The sequence below is a fragment of the Papaver somniferum genome, chromosome 8, assembly GCF_003573695.1.
Source record: "Papaver somniferum cultivar HN1 chromosome 8, ASM357369v1, whole genome shotgun sequence".
Taxonomy (NCBI): Eukaryota; Viridiplantae; Streptophyta; class Magnoliopsida; order Ranunculales; family Papaveraceae; genus Papaver; species Papaver somniferum.
In genome coordinates this window covers 162,422,374-162,443,490 of record NC_039365.1, presented here as the reverse complement: position 1 = coordinate 162,443,490, position 21,117 = coordinate 162,422,374, and positions in this window count along the sequence as shown.

The window sequence follows — 21,117 nt, the reverse complement described above, 5'->3', positions numbered from 1 at the left end:
TGTCTCTTCAAATCTTCAGAAGTTTTCTGGTGTTCTCGAAGAGTTGAAGGAAACAATAAAGGGTATACTGCAAATAAAGGCTATTGTTTTTAGGACTCTTTAAATTCAGAAGGACCTGGTTCGCCATCAGTCAAGAAGATTTGTTGGAATTGACTCATATCTTCATGAACCTTATGTTCCAATGATTGTTGAAGACAAGGAGTTCGGGGACGATAAAGAATTTTTCAAAGGTCTTAATGTCTAGGAAACTTCTTATGAGAATTTATTCTTGGGTTTTAAGAAGGATAACTAGGGTTTGGAATAACAATTATTGTGAGTACACATAGCTATTGCCAATGATTTTCATTTTGCAATGTTTTTAGATTTATGTATTTAAATTCTAAAGTTTACTTGGAAGATAATTTTACAGTATTAATCTTTATTGGTTTTATATATTGCAAATATTATTATGGAATATGTGTATTTGCGTCCGTGAACTATGATTGTCCCATATATGTCAAAAGTTATAAGCCTATTATGTCATTATGCAAATATTGATGGAAGATAGGATGAACTTTTTATTACAAAGATTAAGTCTATTATGTCTTTGTGCAAATATTGATGAAAATAGAATGAATCTTTGAATTTTCCGCAGTATTGGTCTTTCCCTGATAAACTTCTATGTGAGAGTACTGTGTGGCTCCGTAAGTTCTCTTATGTTGAGCATTTCCGGTTAAATTAATCATGAGATCTCTTGTGGTTAATTTAATTGAGTTTTCTGGATATAAATTCATGTTTCATGTGATTTGTTAATGTCCAAAGAAATCCTTCTTTTCTTGTAAAAGTAAGGTCGCTCTTGTTGTTCTTTCAGGAATGACATTTTATGGGGGAGAGTTCTTAATTGAACTTGTGCTTAATTGCCAAATCTTTGTGGGAAGTGCGCTTGTGGAATATTGTAGGAGTTTCTTGTATCTTTATAAACTCCTTGATGAATACGCTAAGTTTCGACTATGTGAAATCACCGCAAAAAAGTTTATATGTTCTCTTTTAGTCATGAAGTATCTCTATAGAATTTCATTATGATCCCACTAGTTTTCGTACCTTTGCCAATTTTTATTGACAAAAAGGGGGATAATTAATATGTAGTTCACACTACAAATACATATGGTTTACGGATCATTATGTAAGGGTGAGTGGTTTTCATTGTGAGGTGAAGTATTTACTAAGGGGGAGTAATACATATCACCATAGTATTATTGTCAAAGTTGTGATACAATTAGACTATGATATTGTGTAATAATACTATGACACTGTATAACAATGATTGAGACCTACTGTTTTCTCATTGTTATAGATACGAATCTTAAACAACTATGATGCTGAGTTGAACACGTTCAGAATCATTGGAGTACTTGGAAGTGACGAAGATTTCGAATAGTGTTGAAGAACCAAGGAAATCAAGCATTTGGATGAGAAGCTACCAAGTTTATTTATTTTGTAATCCATAAGTATTGATAATTTTGTCACTAAAATTGACAAAGAGGGATATTATTAGAGCACTGCTCGGTCGAACTCGCAAGCGTTGCTATCTCAAGCTTGTTTTCCAATGTTATAGATCAAAACTATAAGTCTTGATTTCTAGTCTATTTATAGTGATGTCTCGTACTAGGATAGATTGTGTAGTTGAGCATTAGACTTCACGGCGTTCATCAGTTGAAGACGAAGAACTACTAAGGAAAACTTGTGGAACTTCATCAACAAAAGGTATGTGGAGACTTGAACTTATCTATCACTCAAAAGTCTATATACTCTATCTCCTTGTTGACACAAAATTCGTATAGCTATATAGACTTCAATTATACACATTTGATATTTCGAGCTGAGTTTAACTCGCTTACATATTTCTCGAAATATGTGTTGGTAAGCTTTCGCTTGAACCAAGTTCATCTTATATTTTTGACGAAATTAAAAAGATGATCATGTGAAAATCGCCTTATAACATCTTACATGATTTGTGTGAGACAATCATTTGATATAGACTCGGAATGTTTCGTAATGATCATTCAATCACTTGAAAATTGCTTCGAAGCTAATAGTTTGTTTGAGATAGCTATTGTCGTCTTCTAAAGAATGTTTCAATGATTGAAATGGGAGTTTAAAACAATTAACCATGATTGGATATAACACAATATGCGTACTTGTATGCTAACTGTTGCAAGTTATTACAAGTCTGGGAACCATAGTATGCATACCCGTATGCGTACTGGTTGGTTAATGAATGTCCGGGAACTTAGTATGCATACCGGTATGCGCACTGGCGTGAGCTTCAAGTTCCGGAAATTCAACTGAGTTTGGAAGATATGTGTACCAGTTCGCATACTGGCGAACCCAAACTTAGTCTGGCCACTTAGGTATGCGTACCCGTATGCATACTTGAGTAGGTTATGTTCTAAAATCGGTTTGTTCATGAACTAATACATTTATATAATAAGGAACACAATCTTTTTCAAACCGTGGCTATAATGTTCATGAATTAATTCGAGTGAATCAAAATCGATTTTGCTTCAATTGTGTCTTGTATACTTCTATGAGAATATAAACAATTGAAAAACTCTAGAACTAGTTTCATTTGAGTCATTTGAAATAGTTGTGGTTAAGATGAACAAGGTTGATATGAAAGTGTTCATATGGATAACTTCAGTTAATTATTGTTGAGACAACAAAGGTGTACACGTTTAGATACGGTTACTCATATCTAAATGAAGTCACTTTTCATTTGTGTGTAACAAGCTAAGTTCGATCTAATGGTTGAAAGATATTAGCTTGAGTCTAATCAGGTTTTCATCTAACAGTGAATATTGAATGCTCTGTTACCAAGGTAACATTGATTGCAAAACATGATTTGAATACTATATAAGGGAGAACTCTACTAACTGAGAAACATAATCCTCACACCTTCTGTGTGATACTAGTTGCGATTAGAGTCGATTCTCCTTTAACCTTAGGTTTTTCCAAAACCCTGTAGGTTAACGACTTAAAGACTTCATTGGACTGTGAAGCCAGACCCAACTATTTTCTCTGTAGTATCATGTCATGATCTTGATGTTTTCTATCGTATTGAGTATTATCTTCTCTAAGATTTGCTCGAGATTTAATCTCCGATAGGCAAGATAAAAAGTAGTCACAAACATCTTCATCTCATCGTTTGTGATTCCATAATATCTTGTTTCGCTACCATACGATTAAGATTATTGTGAGGTGATTGATATTACTAGGCTGTTCTTCGGGAATATAAGTCTGGTGTATCAATTGGTTCCTGTTCACCTTGATTTATCAAAATACGGAAAAAAACTCATAGGTATATTTGTGAGAGACGGATTTATCTATTCAATAGACTTTTCTGTGTGAGACAGATTGGTTTATCAACTCTTCGACTTTGGGTCGTAGCAACTCTTAGTTGTGGGTGAGATCAGCTAAGGGAATCAAGGAACGCAACTATACCTTGATATGTGTGAGATTGGTTAGGGCTCAACTACATCTTAGTCCGAAGTTAACTTGAAATAGGCTAATGTCTGTAGCGGATTAATACAGTGTGGTGTTCAAATCTGGACTAGGTCCCGGGGTTTTTCTGCATTTGCGGTTTCTCGTTAACAAAACTACTGGTGTCTGTGTTATTTCTTTTCCGCATTATATTTTTTTATACAATTGAAATATCACAGGTTGTGCGTAAGTTCAATCAATTGTGAATCCAACCTTTCGTTGTTGATTAAATTGAAGGACACTTGGATATTGGTTTTTGATACCGTCCAAGTTATTTATTATATTCATTCGGGCTCGCAAATTCCTATTTGTTTGATTGCAGATTGAATTGAGACAGAGATATAACTCTTGGATATACTTTTCTTAAGATTGAGTCTGACTGTCTAGTTGGTTCTCTTAAAAGTATATTGGAGTTAGTCCATACAGAATGCTAAGCGACATATTGGGTGTGGTTGTTAGACCCCCGCTTTTTCACTATCAATCTTGCCTGAAAGAGATTACAAAAACCTCGATAATATAAAAGCAAGATTAGGATACACGAACTATCAAGATAAAGATAGTCGGACATGGCTTCACGAATCCCCAAAGAGAATTCTTTTAGTCTTAAACCTAATTATGTTTCTCAGAGGAAACCTAGGTATATACAGGACGACTCTAGAATCAACTAGGACACAAAGTGTTACGGATTGAATTTCCCAATACAATATAACCCCTATAAAATAATAGGATCCGGGCCGGCAAAATTTATCAATTTATCGCGATATTAAATAATCGTATAAATTAATAATTATTAAATTATATATTAATAATTATTAATTTATCAAGATGTTGTTTAATTCTTAAAAAAGTAATCAACAAAATGAACCAGTACACTTTATTTCATTGCAATTTTTTTCGTCATTGTAAGATTCATTCAATGGATGACACCTCATCAGAGAATGCAAGTGAAGCCTTAGATAATGTAGGAACTAGAGAATTGCAAAATTTAATCAATAGATTGAATTATCACAGTGGAATGGATGTTAAATTTCTTTTAAAATACCCTCAAGAGGATATTATTTCAGATTTGATAAATAAATGATTAAGAGTGTCATGGTAAAAAGAGGAAAGTGATGATGTCAAAGTCGAAGATGAAAGTGTAGTTACAGAGCCATATTCCCGTAAAAAAGCTATCAAAGATGCAAAGACATTGAATAGGTTTGTATTGCATCAGGTTCCGACAACACCAAAAACTCTTCTAATGTTAAGAAAAATCCAATATGAAATTCAATGTGACATCAATTTGAAGAAAAATCAAGTCATAATTGAATCATACTTTACAAAATTAGCACAAATTCAAATATATATATATATATATATATATATATATATATAAATTGAAGAGTTATTAATTTATATATTTGAACGGACCTATAGAAAAAAGATAAAAAAATATTATTATTTTATAAATTTAGCGAATTATTAATTTAGCACGTTGGTCCCGACTGGGGACCGGAAATTTTTTATTAATTTATCGTGATTATTAATTTATCACAGATTAATTTATAGGGGTTCTACTGTAGAAAGAGCATCTCTATTTATAGATTTCAAAGACCAGGGGTTGCTTATAATTCAACCTAAGATAACATAAGAATCAAGCAAACACTTTTATGTCTTGAAAATACAATAGAAGAATATATAATATAAATCGGTTCTGGTTACCTGTATAATGAATGTTCGGGTTGGCAAGTATGCCAAAGAACTAAAACAATTTGATATTCAATTAAACACCTAAGAATTTAATAATGATGCAGACACATAAATTTTTGAGTGATAAATGAAGTCATAGAAGTGTTTGAGAGATATCTAGCAATGCTAAACAAATTTAAAAAATAAAATTTTGATCATCCGCTATAATCTACTGGGACGGTTGGTACAAAGGTTCGTGAACCTGTAGGCTTATTCACGATTCAGGGTGCAACGGTTCGTGAATCGTGTTCGCCAACCCTATAAGACTACCGAACACAGTTGACGACTATTCATGAACTGGGTTCGTCAAATGCTAGGCTATAATACCAACTTTGAAAATTCAAATTAACATGTAACGGTTCGTGAATTGTCCCCATCTGAACTTGCTGTTTGTGAACTGGTTCGCCAACCTTCCTATATTTCTAAATACTAGAGCACTGCTCGGTCGAACTCGCAAGCATTGCTATCTCAATCTTGTTGTCAAGTTTAGTTGCCAAAATTATAAGTCTTGATTTGTAATCTGCTTATACCTAAGTCTCGGATTAGGATAAAAAGTATAGTTGAGCTTTAGACTTCACGATGTTCATCGATTGAAGACGAAGAACTATTAAGGAGAGCTTGTGGAACTTCATCAATAAAAGGTATCTAGAGACTTGAACTCATCTATCACTCAAAAGTCTATCTACTCTATCTCCTATTTGAGACAAAAGTCGTATAGCTATATATACTTCGATTATACGCATTTAATATTTCGAGCTGAGTTTAAATCGCTTACATATTTCTCGAAATATGTGTTGGTAAGCTTTCGCTTTAACCAAGTTCATCTTATATTCTTGACGAAAATCAAAAGATGATCATGTGAAAATTTCCTTGTAACATCTTACATGATTTGTGTGAGACAGTCATTTGATGTAGACTCGGAATGTTTCTTATTGATCATTCGATCATTTGAAAATTGCTTTGAAGCTAATAGTTTGTGTGAGACAGCTATTCCCGTCTTCCGAGAATGTTTCAATGATTGAAATGGGAGTTTAGAACAATTAACCATGATTGGATATAACACAGTATGCATACTTGTATGCTAAATGTTGCAAGTTATTACAAGTCCGGGAACCATAATATGCATACCCGTATGCGTACTGGTTGGTTTAGTGAAAGTCCTGGAACTTAGTATGCACACTAGTATGCGTACTAGCGTAAGTTCAGTTCCGGGAAATTCAACTGCGTTTGGAAGGTATGCGTACCCGTTTGCATACTTGAGTATGTTATGTTCTAAAATCGGTTTGTTCATGAACTAATACATTTATATAATAAGGAATGTAATCTTTTGCAAAACGTGGCTATATGTTCATGAATTGGTTCAAGTGAATCAAAATCGATTTTGCTTCAATTGTGTCTTGTATACTTTTATGAGAATATAAACAATTGAATAACTCTAGAACTAGTTTCATTGTCATTTGAACTAGTTATGGTTAAGATGAACAAGGTTGATATGGATGTGTTCATTTGACTAATTTCGGTTAACTATTGTTGAGCCAATAAAGGTGTATTCGTTTAGGTACGGTTACTCATATCCAAATGAAGTCACTTTTCATTTGTGTGTAACAAGCTAAATTCGATATAACGGTTGAAAGATATTAGCTTGAGTCTAATCAGGTTTTCATCTAACGGTGAATATTGAATGCTTTGTTACTAAGGTAACATTGATTGCAAACCCTGATTTGAAGACTATATAAGGGAGAACTTTGGCAACTGGGAAACCTAATCCCCACACCTCCTGTGTGATACTAGTTGCGACTAGAGTCGATTCTCCTTTAACCTTAAATTTTCTCCAAAACCCTGTAGGTTAACGACTGAAAGACTTCATTGGGATTGTGAAGCTATACTCAACTATTTTCTTTGTAGTTACGTGTTCAGATCTTGCTGTTTTCTTTCGTATTAAGTACTATCTTCTTTAAGATTTGCTCGAGATTTAATCTCTGATAGGCAAGATAAGAAGTAGTCACAAACATCTTCGTCTCATCGTTTGTGATTCTACAATATATTGTTTCGCTACCATACGATTAAGATTATTGTGAGGTGATTGATATTACTAGGCTGTTCTTCGGGAATATAAGTCTGGTGTATCAATTGGTTCATGTTCACCTTGATTTATCAAAAGACGGAACAAAACTCATAGGTATATTTGTGAGAGATGGATTTATCTATTCAATAGACTTTTCTGTGTGAAACAGATTGGTTTACCAAGTCTTCGACTTTGGGTTGTAGAAACTCTTAGTTGTGGGTGAGATCAGCTACGGGAATCAAGTGCACAAAATACGGCGTGGTTCTAGAGGCGTAAGGAACGTGACTGTACCTTGATCATTGTGAGATTGGTTAGGGATCAACTACATTCCAGTCCGAAGTTAACTTGGAGTAGGCTAGTGTCTATAGCAGTTTAATACAGTATGGTGTTCAAATTTGTGAAGCCAGACCGATACTACTTTTATCGTAGTTGTGTGATCTGATCTTGCATCTTCTATGATACGAGTACAATCATATTGATTGGCTTGAGATTGATATCTATGATAGGAAAGATATAAAAAGCAATCACAAACATCTTCGTCACATTTTTTGTGATTCTGCAACATCTTGTTTCGCTACCATACGATTAAGATTGTTGTGAGGTGATTGATAACTATAGGCTGTTCTTCGGGAATATAAGACCGGGTTATCAATTGATTCCTGTTCACCTTGATTATTATCAAAAGACGGAAGAAAACCTTTAGGGTTTATCTGTGGGACACAAATTGATCCTTTGATAGACTTGTCTGTGTGAGACGGATTTGTTTATTGTCAAATCCTGCGATTTTGGGTCGTAACAACTCTTAGTTGTAGGTGAGATCATCTAAGGGAATCAAGTGCGTAGTATCCTGCTGGGATCAGAGGCGTATGAGCATAACTGTACCTTGGATCAGTGGGAAATTGATTGGGGTTCAACTACAGTCCAGTTCGAAGTTAGCTTGGAGTAGGCTAGTGTCTGTAGCGGCTTAATATAGTGTGTGTTCAATCTGGACTAAGTCCCGGGGTTTTTATGCATTTTCGGTTTCCTTGTTAACAAAATTTTTGGTTTCTGTGTTATTTCAATTTCCGCATTATATTGTTTTATCTTTATAATTGAAATAATACAGTTTGTGCGTTAGATCATCAATTAGAGTAATCTAATCTTTGGTTGTTGATTGTCATTGATTGATCCTTGTATATTGGTCTTTGGTACCATCCAAGTTATTCCTTGTGTTTGATTAAAGACTCGTTGATTTCTATCATCTCGAGTAAATCAAAACAAGAGAGAGATATTAACTCCTTGATATACTTTGAGCTAGATTGAGGCTGACTGTCTATTTGATTCTCTAGAAAAATATATTGGAGTTAGTCCATACAGATTGCTAAGCGAAATTTTGGGTGGTGTTTTTAGACCCCCGCTTTTTCAATTGGTATCAGAGCAGGCAAACATGTTTAAGACCTTACAAGTCTGTGTTTGTAGCGATTTGACTTTATGGACAGAGGTGCTATCTCTATTAACATACCACCAGTCTTCGATGGCTCTAATTACTTATGGTGGAAAATTGCTATGCGAGCTTTTCTTCAAGCGCGTGATTTTCAATCATGGGTATATGTTGTTAATGGCTATGATGCTCCCGTTATGGCAGTTGGAGATGTAAACGTTCCCAAGAATATTGGTGAATATAATCATGCCGAGATACTTGCTGCAAAGCAAAATTCCAACTGTTTGAATGTCATCATACATGCCACTACCCCAAATCTTCAGCACCATGTGTCAAATTGCACTAGGTCTAAATATGCGTGGGATATCTTAGAAATCGTATTTGAAGGTAACTCCAGTTAAAAGGAATCTAGGCTTCAAAACCTTAATTCCGATTGGGAGAACCTTCGTATGGCAGATGAAGATACAATTAATGAGTTTAATCACAAAGTATCTTAAATTGTTAATGCATATTTTGCATTGGGTAAGACTATTCTTGAAAAGGACATTGTGATGAAAATTCTCAGATCGCTGCCATCTAGATACGAGTCTAAGAAGCATGCCATCGTTGATGGAAATAACCTTGATAATATTTCCAGAAATACATTGGTTAGAAATCTAATGATCTTTGATCATGAGCATACATCCAAAATCGGAAAGGATGTTGCCTTTAAAGCACATAAGAACACTAAGTTACTTGATAAAAGTAAAAGTGTTTATGTCTCTGAGGATGATCAGTTTGAGGGTGATTTTTTAGATGAAGATCTTGACAAATCAGTCTCCTTGATCACAAGATAGTTTAGGGATCTTCTATTGAAGATAAGTAAACGGTTTTCAAGAGACAAACCTAGGTCGTATAGTTTAGGGATCTCCTTGATCACAAGATAGTTTAAGGATCTTCAATTGAGAAATATTAGATTGAATCTAAATCAGGTTTTCATCTAACGGTGAATATTGAATGCTTTGTTACTAAGTTAACATTGATTGCAAACCCTGATTTGAAAGACTATATAAAGGAGACATCTAGTATTGTGCAAAACTAATCCCCACACCTTACGTGTGATACTAGTTTGCGTGCTAGAGTCGATTCTCCTTTAACCTTTGGTTTTCTTCTTCTAAAACCAGGTGAACGACTTAAAGACTTCATTGGGGTTGTGAAGCCAGACCGATACTACTTTTATCGTAGTTTGTGTGATCTGATCTTGCATCTTCTATCGTACGAGTACAATCAGATTGATTGGATTGAGAATGATATCTCTGATAGGCAAGATATAAAAAGTAATCACAAACATCTTCGTCTCATTGTTTGTGATTCCGCAACATCTTGTTTCACTACCATACGATTAAGATTGTTGTGAGGTGATTCATAACTCTAGGATGTTCTTCGGGAATATAAGACCGGATTATCAATTGATTTCTGTTCACATTGATTATTATCAAAAGACGGTACAAAAACTTTAGGGTTTATCTGTGGGAGACATATTGATACTTTGATAGAGTTGTCTGTGTGAGACAGATTTGTTTATTGTCAAAGCCTGCGATTTTGGGTCGTAGCAACTCTTAGTTGTGGGTGAGATCAGCTAAGGGAATCAAGTGTGTAGTATCCTGCTGGGATCAGAGGCGTAGGAGCATAATTGTACCTTAGATCAGTGGGAGATTGATTGGGGTTCAATTACAGTCCAGTCCGAAGTTAGCTTGGAGTAGGCTAGTGTCTGTAGCGGCTTAAAACAATGTGTGTTCAATCTGGACTAGGTCCTGGGGTTTTTCTGCATTTGCGGTTTCCTCGTTAACAAAATTTCTGGTGTCTTTGTTATTTCAATTTACGCATTATATTGTTTTATCTTTATAATTTAAATAATACAGGTTATGCGTTAGATAATCAATTAGAGTAATCCAACCTTTGGTTATTGATTGTCATTGATTGATCCTTGGATATTGGTCTTTGGTACCATCCAAGTTATTCCTTGTGTTTGATTAAAGACTCACTGATTTCTATTAGCTCGAGTAAATCAAAACAAGAGAGAGATATTAACTCCTTGACATACTTTAAGCTAGATTGAGTCTGACTGTCTAGTTGATTCTCTAGCAAAGTATATTGGAGTTAGTCCATACAGATTGCTAAGCGAAATATTGGGTGGTATTGTTAGACCCCCGCTTTTTCATGATGAGCAGTCCCCAGTTACACTTCATATTTGATGGCGTGGCTGGATACGTGAGACCATCTCCGATTTGTACTTCTGGAGTTTTTAATGCACATGTACGTCTTCATGTTGAGAATTTTCTGCGGCTCGTAAAGCTTCAACAGTGATGATGTTGATATTATAAATAAACCGGTTGAGGGATGTGAAGGCATCCTGGCAGTCCCCAGGTGTAATTATCCCGAGATTATTCTCTTGAAAGACGTACTTCCATTTCATTTGTTGGTAAGGTTGGAGTGTCTTCAGCCTCTGAATAGAGCGCTGAAGCGGCTTCGGGGGAGAGTGTTGAAGAAACTTCGAGAGAGAGCGTTGAAGCGGCTTCTTCTGGAGAGAGAGTTGAAGCAGCTTCAGGAGAGAGCGTGCGTTGAAGCGGCTTCTTCTGGAGAGAGAGAGCATTGAAGCGGCTTCTTCTGGAGAAAGCGTGCGTTGAAGCGGCTTTTGGAGAGAGAGCGTTGAAGCGGCTTCTTCTTCAGTTTGATTTTCCTTTGGAAATTACATGCTTCTTGATTGACCGTCTCTCTTGTGTTGAAGAAGTCCTTGACTGACGACGAAGGGATTTCATGCTGAGCTTCAGTCCCCAAGCGTGATTCACCCCTGTCCGTAGTGGTTGTTGCTATGGTGAAGCTCTGGATGGTATTAATCAATGAGCAACAACACAGCAGCTGTGATCAGATGAGACTGGCAAGGAGAGGCGTGGTAGCTACTTGCACGATCTTGGCAGTCTTCATATAATGGTAGAGATCATCTCGTTATTAGAGGGAGAAGCTGATGATGGAACCGATAGCTTCCTTGATGTTTCCTCATGGAATGGAAAGAAGGGAAATAGTCCCCTGACCACGAGTATATACTGATCTTTAAACTTCATGGATGTTGTCACGCTGGGTTTCTGAAGAAATAATTTGGGAGAGAGTTGGAGTTGAACCCAATGTTGATAAGGGTAGTAGGAGTTGCTGATCATGAGGTCGTATTTGCGCCTACTTGCGTTTCATAGACATCCAGGCATATCGTTGGTCTTTAAACAATACATCTGCTACCTCGAATACGTCTACATCTTTGGGCATCTTGGAATCATAATGACAGCGGGCTTGCATCTCTCCAAATTCAGCATCTTTGAGATGGGTAGTGCTAAGCAGTCTTCAGCGACGATCCTTTGCCTTTATCATCTTTGGATCGTGTCTTTGAGGAGTAGGGAAGTCTCCTCATGCGAATGACTTAACTAATAGGTTCTGCAAATATGATGAAGCTCTTGACATGGAGAGGCTGTGTGTACCTCTTAAGTCTCAGGAGCAACCTCCTTTGATGACGCAACTACTTCTTCTACGGGAGACAAAATTCTAAAAGTGTCCCTCATATATGTTGTTGCCGTCGATCCAGATATGGAATATCTTGGACGTTGTTTTATCATTGTGGCAATCGTGCATGTGATACTGGAGTTTAAGTGGGCGATTTAGACGCGCAGGATGTTGTATCTCGGTGGGTTTTCTCTTGCTGCTTCAGTGAAACCGCTTACTGAAGGTTGAAGGTTGTATTGCTTGTTGGTCTGACGTGTCGAAGAAGCTTTATCCTCCATTCATGTCATGAGCAGCGTGACTGGGTACACTGTTTCTGAGGAGGTGGTTTCAAACTGGGAATTCCACTAAGATGTGTTCAATGCTTCCTGGTTCTATGAAAGGTTTTCTAAAATACATAAGTTGCAAGATTAAACAAACGAAGTTCCCTCAGTGGACTTCATTGCTCGGCAAGAGGAGGAGATCGAGAGGCTATCCTCAGAATTGAAGCTGAAGCAGGCTGTTCTCCGCAAAATGAAAGGCGCTCTTTCCAAAAAGAATGAGTCGTTGTTGAAAGACTTCCCTTGAATACTTGCGCATTTTCTTTTATATTTCCCTTTTAGGTGTCTTGAGTGACGTAAGGAATTCCTTTCACAGTTTTGATTTTCTGGTTTTTGAACTAGTAGGTGATTGAATTTTTGAATTGGTTTATTTTTGAGATGATTTTATGAATGACTTTCTGAAAGGAATTATGTTTGAATCGGCTGAAAGTCGGCATTCTGGTTTTGAATACGATCATTTTTAGTATCTCGTAAAAATTGCAAATGTTGCATAAAAAAGGAAACATGTAAAAGGAAGATAATGTGGTGTCTAAGAACAACTGCATCATTGACTCCCTTCCTCGATGTGGGACGCATGCGTCAAGTCCCCAGGATTTTAAAATGTAAAATTGTTTATCAAAATTTACTTGTTCACAAGATCTCGATTGAACGATACTTGAATTCTCCAAGGGTGATCGTTTCGAATCCAAGTTGTTATGGCGCGCCTCGAGAAACCCGTAGTTGGTTCGATCTCTTCGATGAAACTGCGGACGTTAATCTTCGGAGAAAGGGGGTAACTCTCCTGATCCAATATTCCTTTCGAGAATATGCTTCAGGCCGTTGCGTTCTCTGGTAGAGGGATGAATGAATCTATGGCAGTGGCAGTACCTCGGTTCCGTTATCTCTTGATCATTTGGAGGACGCCATACGGGAGGTAATTGAACTTCCCCATCTCGCACCCAAACTTCTAGTAATTCCAGAATCTTCCTTGTTGGAAATGGGAAGTGCAGGTATTCCAGATCTGGTTTCTCTTGCGTTAACGGCTGCCGTCGTGAGAACTTCCATGGACTTTGGTACGAAGCTCGCTTCAAGGGCGGAGTAGAGACACGAGCGTATGTTGATGCAAACGCAGACCATTTAGCTCGGCGATCTTGTAGACGCATAACTTTTCTCAAGGACTCTGCATCGGTAACAGCAGAACTATGAGGTGGTGGAACTAAGCACCGTTCATTAGTGCAATCTTTGTTTTCTTGAAGGCCTTGGTTGATTTCTCCTTCTTCAGGTGCTTCTGGCATAGATTATGAGCAGTTGAGGCTGCGCATTGTTGAATAACCCTCCGGACTTTTGCGAGGGTCTCTTGATACATATATTTTAACAAATCTTCGTAAGCTGGGTGCTTATCTTTTGTCTCGCCGGTACCATGACTCTCTTGGCGAGTCGTTTCCCCGTGAAACTGTTTCAGCTCCTTGTTATTTGTTGAATATTGTGGATTGTTTCCTTTCTGCTCATGTCTGATGTCTGCATCGTTGATGGCATTCGCTGGGTGGACGCTTGTCGATTACTACAATCGGTTTACATTCCTTAGAATATGAAGCATATCGTCTTGTTGTTTGGCGATGTTAGCTTGATTCGCGAGAACATCTTCTAACATCCTGGCCATGTCTTTCATAGTGATTGGATTCTGATCACTTGTGATTTTCGGAGAATTCAACTGGTAGGGATACATCACGGAGCGGAAATTGAGATTGGTGATTGGAATGAAATCAGGTTAATGACTGAATTTTAGAACTAAGATCTACCCGTTCTCAATTTAGAAAGATTGAAATCAATTTTTTGCAACCGAGAGATCAACCTCCCACTGTGGTCGCCAATTTTTTATGGGTAAAAACTGATTCTGCTATTTTTGGTAAACTTGGGTGTGTTGATGAGAAACGAATCCAAACCCTAAGTAATGCACTGAACGGGAGTTCTTTTAGATTCGAGAGATCAATCTGTAAGACTCCGGCTTAAACCAAGAAATGGTCGTTCCAGATTCAATTCGGTCACAAGGTGAAGGGGAAGGGTTGATCTTAGGGAGGGAAGCGAATAAGGTGTTTGAGATTATGAAGGTGTTGGATGTTTATGACTTGTATCAGAATGTCGAACTGGCTTGCATAATGTAATCTATCATTTCTGGGTGTTTTCTGGATACTGTGTTGTTCGTGTTGTTGTTGAGAAAGCCTATTTATACAAGTCATTGAGCGCAAAACTCTAATCTCGTAGGAAGTGGATGAGATTAAGTAATGGAGTAGTGGGGTTGTGTAGGTGGTAGTGATCGTCATGTTTCCACTATGAGGGAAAATTGGTCACACTTTCACCCGCTAATCTCATTACTGCTGACCGTCCGTCTTTTCCTAACACTTTCTCGTAATGGGAGCATTGCACGCCGCACGCTGTAAACCACCAGACCAATACCCCAGTGAGCATCCCCCAGTTTGTGACACATTTGATGTCTCGAGTAAGTGGGTCAAGTCGTGGGATTTGCCGCGGAGAATAGCACATGATGCTATTAGGTGAAACAACTAAGTTGTTTATGAGGCCGACATAAAATATCGTATGTATTTGATGCATGTGAAGCACCACATTTAAGCAGCTCAATTTAATCGATGTGTATTAAGCATCATTGTTTTAGAGCCTGATTGAATAAGTTGCAGATAAGCGTCTTAAAAGGATAGCGGGGTCGACCACTTTGGGTGATCGTTCGAGTGTCTTATGGGAAAACTACCATCTGGTCGATCACTCCCTGTGGATGAGTGATGGTCAGTGTTCAAAATGCCACTTTGTAAATTTTATGAGAATAAATCTACACCATCCGACTAAGCTGGCGAAGTTGGATGGTCGTGATTGATTTGCGGCAGTTGTTCAATGCCGTTGACGCGATTTTTAGGGTTTGGAGGTCGATCGATCAACTCCCTTTTCAGAAAGCGATTCGAGGTGCTGTGTTTGGGTTTGAGTAGGTCGATCGACCATGTACAAAGGTGGGTTGCCAGCAAGCACGCTGACATCCTCTGGGTCACCTAAAACTAAATCTAAGCCACTCAATTCGGCTAGCGAAGTTGGATGCTTGAGATCGATTTGCGGCAGTTGCCGCAAACGTAATTTAGGGTTTCTAAAGCAGCGTGTTCACCCTACTTTGGGTGAACGATTCTATACGTTCTCGGCTTTCCGCGAGCAAGTTGATCAACCATGGGTGTATCTGGGTCGCCCATGGACATGCCAGCACTTGTTTGATCGCTCAAGATGCTATCTAAGCCGTCCAACTAGGCCCGCTAAGTTGGACGGACGTGATGCGTTTTGAGACCGTCTTTGCCGGTCTCAATTCGTTTGAGCTATTTTATGCAGCGTGAACGCCCGTGTTTGGGGTAAGCGGTTGAGCACTCTATAGGTTTTCCGCATGCAAGTCGATCGACTAGGGCATTGATGAGCCCACTGATGATCATGCTTGCCCTTCCTTAATTGTTCGTAAGAGGATCCAAGCCGTCCAACCAGGCTGGCAAAGTTGGACGTTCGTGATGCTTCTAAGACTGTTTTGAACAGTCTAGCTCGTTCGAGCTTTGTTTTTATGCAACGCAAATTCCCATGTTTGGGTCAGCGTTTGAAACGCTTGGGAATGGGCAACATGGAATTCGATCAACTAGAGGACTAGTGGGCCCGCCGGTGATTGCCTAGTTCTATTATGAGTAAGCTATGCTTGTTAAACCGCGCGGCCAATTCGTGTGGCCGTGATTGTTTTTGAGACTGATATTGAAAGTCTAGATTTTCTTTAAGAATAAATATGTGTTCAATCACGCTAACTTTAATTAAAAGTGTGTGAACGCGTTGATCTCTTTGTCAGAGAGATGTAGCATGTATGAGTATTTTTGCGCAGATCCCAATACTAGCACTTCAAGAGATTCATGCTACTCTGATGAGAGTGAGCATTTATCGTCATGTCATGTCAGTATTGAGAGTTCGGCTGAGAACATAGCATTGGAAAATACCAGGCGCGCAATGCATTAAAATGGATAATGCTACTAGGAAAATTCATAGAATATTCAGGATTGTTGCACCATTCTAAATGAATTTCATACATATTTAATTGCTCAATGAGTGAATAGGTTTTTTGCACTCATCACTTCTTAAATGGCTTTATACCTTTGCAGGGCGTCAGCGCATTAAATACAGGGTTTTACAATTTTATCCTTATTCGAAAAACCACCATCAACACAAGCTCAATGAGAATTTCATAAAAACCTTGTCTCTAAAGGATAAATAAGATTCTCAAATGTGATTAAAAAGACTCTCCGGAAGTTCTGATAAGATCTCAGCTATGTTGTTTGGTCAGATATCCTTTGGTAACACTAGACGAATTGGGTTCAAGAGTAATACCTCTTTCACCAAGAACAATGCCTTTATTATTATTATCGGATATAAGGAGAATGAGGATGTCATAGCGATAAACGGAAGACAATTCCTTTAGGAAATTCTCTTGTCTCTAATTACACTTTTTGTGCCAGTTATGGTCATTCTAAAGGGAAGTGTCAAAGATCGAATAAAATAAAAAGATTCTTTTCAAGCTTCGGAGTGATATGGAAAGGATGAATCTTGCTCTGAAGAACTTTACAAACTCTTCAGAATCTCTTCGAGAAAAAAGAAGTAGGAAACTTAAAAATGGTAAGAAAAACATAAAAAAACCTTGTTGTGTCTACCTACGAACAAGTGGTGAGTATCTCACTCACCCCATCACTACTTAATTCTAGTGATGTGTGTAACCTCACAATATTAACTTGAGAATATGAGGTTTGCACAAAAATGTCATGAAGAACTATGCTTTTCTGATATCAATGATGCTCAATTCTGTTGTTACATTTTTAAAGGTCCTTTAGTAATTATTTTTAGTTTGGTATTAAGGGTGTTCTAACGGGATCTGCAACCCATGGTGTACTGGTGTTCTTGAATTTCTTGACTTCATGGTTCTCCTCTATGTATATGTCATTCTTACTTCTAATAGAAGGTAAAGAATTATGGCTCCAGTAACTATATGTGTTACAAAGAAGAATGCAGTAAAAGTTGTCAATGTTTCTCTATGTGAAGGCATCACGTCATCAAGATCCAAAAAGGAAAAATCTTCAGAAGATGCAGACTCTTCCTCAACTACATGTCTGTCGGCAACCTGCTATCGTGATAACAATTTTAGAGCCAGCGCGGGGGAGTTCGTTACTAGGAGAAATGATTTATTGTTCAAGATCAATCACTCCTTGAAAGAGACAAAAGCTTAATTTGTGGAAAAGTACCTTGTCTGGTCTTGAAACAGATCTCAGTGAGCTAACTGATATCTCCGAAGATGTAAGAGAATTGAATGATCCAATCATCAATGAATTCTTCAACAATGATAAGAAATTCTCTGCACATTCTCTTAGAGATGAACTATCACGTTACTAGTTAACTCCTTGCAGGATTTTTATTCTTATTGTTTAAGAAGGAGCACTAGATTTTGAAGTAGTTCTTATGTGTTACATTATTTATTCCAAATATTATCATCTTGCATGTTTAAAATTTATTTAATTAAATTTTATTATGGAAGACGAATTGCAATACCTAATCATCATGGATTATATATATATCATCAATAAATAAATATATATTGCTTATTTTGTGAGATTTGTTCTTTGCCATCATATTCTGGTGACTAGAGCATATATCTCATATTTTATCATAGGTTAAGCTCTTAACTCTTGCAAAAGAGGAGCACACTATTTTGAAAATGTCATTATTGATTTCTCAACGATTACACTTTTGTGAATATATTTCTACAGGATTCCGTAAGATGTTTTCTACGAATCTGCTTACTTCCTTGATTGCATGTCTGTTAGGGATCAAGTGGTGAACTTTAATCTCTATGTTCGTACATGTCTAGAGAAGTTATAATTCTTGTGTTGAGTCATATCGCACTAATTGTTCTCTTGTTTGTAACTGGCATAGAGAATAGTTTTTGTCGATGATTATTTTTCTCACGGAAATTTTGTGTCTTAGTGCCTCTAACATTAAGATCGTTATTTTTAACTTCTTTGTTCTTAACTGGTGAGAAGAGATAAAAAATATTTGGATACTTATTTACTTTGTTCGTAACTAGCGAGTAAATTTGTATGTACACGGAATATCCTTCTCTTGTGATTAGAGTTAAGGTCGCTCATGTTGTTTTTTCAGGAATGACATCAAAATGGGGGAGAGTTCTTTTGAACTTGTGCTTAATTGTAATATCACCGAATATGGAATTGTAGGAGATTCTTGTACCTGTATATCTTCTTGACGTGAACCGAGTTTACTTGGTGAAATCATCCAAACTAAATGTTGGTATGTGTTCTCTAGTATTGAATACTTTTTTGGTTATCTAATCTTGATCCCGATCTTTCACCTTTGCCAATTTTGTTGACAAAAAAAGGGAGCATTATTAAGCGGTATCTTACTACATTACATATGGCTTTTCGGAGCATCGTGTAATTGGGAGTGGATTATTATATATAAGTTTTACCTATTTTGAAAAAGATATAAGTATTGACTACGGGGGAAATATATCACCGTCGTATTGCTTCAAATTTAAGGTGCAATCGAACATTGAGGAAGGTAACAGTACTATGTTTCTGTATTACAACCAATAAGTAGAGTGTGATTACCTCATTATAACAAAGTTCTTTTTGAGTATTCTCGTAAGTTGTTATCGCTACGGATCTTCAACAACAAAAGTGTTAAACAAACACATGCAGATTTATAGAAAAACCTAAAGTACGAATAATTCATGACGTTTGTTGAAGAACCAAGGAAATCAAGCATAATGGATTAAGCTGAAAAGTTTATTTATTTTGAATCCATATGTATTGAATAGTTTTATCGCTAAAATTTCAAAGGGGGATATTTTTAGAGAAATGCTCAGTTAAACCCGCAAGTTTTGATTTCTCAAGCTTGTTTTCAATGTTAGATGATCAAAACTGTTAGAGCATTGCTCGGTTGAACCCACAAGTTTTGTTATCTCAACCTTGTTGTCACTATAAGATGATGAAAACTATGTCTCGATTTCTAGACTACTAAGTCAAGTCTCGGACTAGGTTAGCTTTTGTAGTTGAGTATCAGAGATCACCCTTGAAGACTGAAGATCAATGAAGACATTTGGAAAACTTCTATATCAGGTATGTGAGGACTAAACCATTATATTTTACTCACTATCTTACCATTCTATCTATTCAGACTATGCCGTATGAGTTCTGGTAAATTTACAAAGAAGAAGTTTCGAGTCAAGCTTGTCTTGTGAAAAATCTCGTAATATGATTCTAAGCAAAGATGTTCAACGGTCCTTAATAATATTAGTTCTATGAATTAATTTGCGGATCAATTTAAAACTTCCCATGCAAATGATTTTATCACTTGGGAATGTTTCAAACATCATAAGAGAAAAATATTGAACTTACAGATATTTCCACTCAGCGAAGGTTGGCAAACCAGTTTTCAAACCATAGATATCTGAGTTTTAGAAATACTGGAGGGTTGGCGAACCAGTTTGCAAACCGCAAGTTCAGTTGGGAGTTGGCGAACCGTGGAGAACTGAATTTTCTAAATTGGAATAATAGGTAACAGTTGGAGAACCCGGTTCACGAGCCGTTTTTATCTGAGTTCGGAAGTCTTGTAGTGAACCGGTTCACAAACCGTTACACCCTGACTCGTGAACAATCCCTACGGTTGGAAAATCGTTATGCCAACTGTCCAAATTTATATTTTAGTAAATGCTCAAAGACTTCTATTAATAATATGTTTAGCATTACTAGAACTCTCTTAAACACTTCTAAGAGTTTATTGATCACTTAAATACTTATGTGTGTGCAACATGATTAAACTCTTAAGTGTTTGAATGAATATCAAATTTGTTTTATTTCGTTGGCTAACTTGTCAAACTGAATGGTATTTTACACAGTTTAGTAACCGAAATGAACCTAAATGTATATTCTTTTATTGTATTTTTAAAAAATAGAGTTTGCTTAATTCTCAAGGTATCTTAGCTTGAATTCTAAGCTAACCCTGGCACTGGAAAAACTATAAATAGAGATGCTCTTTCAACTAGAAAATCAATCCCTGACACATTGTGTCCTAGTTGATTCTAGAGTCGTCCTCTATTGACCTAGGTTTCCTCTGAGAAACATAATTAGGTCTACGACTAAATGACTTCGCTTTGAGGATTCGTGAAGCTAGGTCCGACTATCTTTACCTTGATAATTCGTGAATCCTGATCTTGCTTTTCTTTTATTCGAGGTTCTCGTAATCTCTTTCAGGCAAGATAGATAGAAATCAAAAAGTTCTCTTTGTCTCAGAATTTAAGATTCTATAGGATAGATATCTGAAAACTACTCTTAGTTGACCTTTTGAAGATTTTTCTTGAGAGATGGTTAAAAATCTTGGATTTTATACGGGAGTCGTAAGCTCTGGATTTGTGAGGTTTGCTAGCTTGGCTACTGTAAAAAGATTTCCACACCTTGATCTTTGATCTAAAAGGAAAC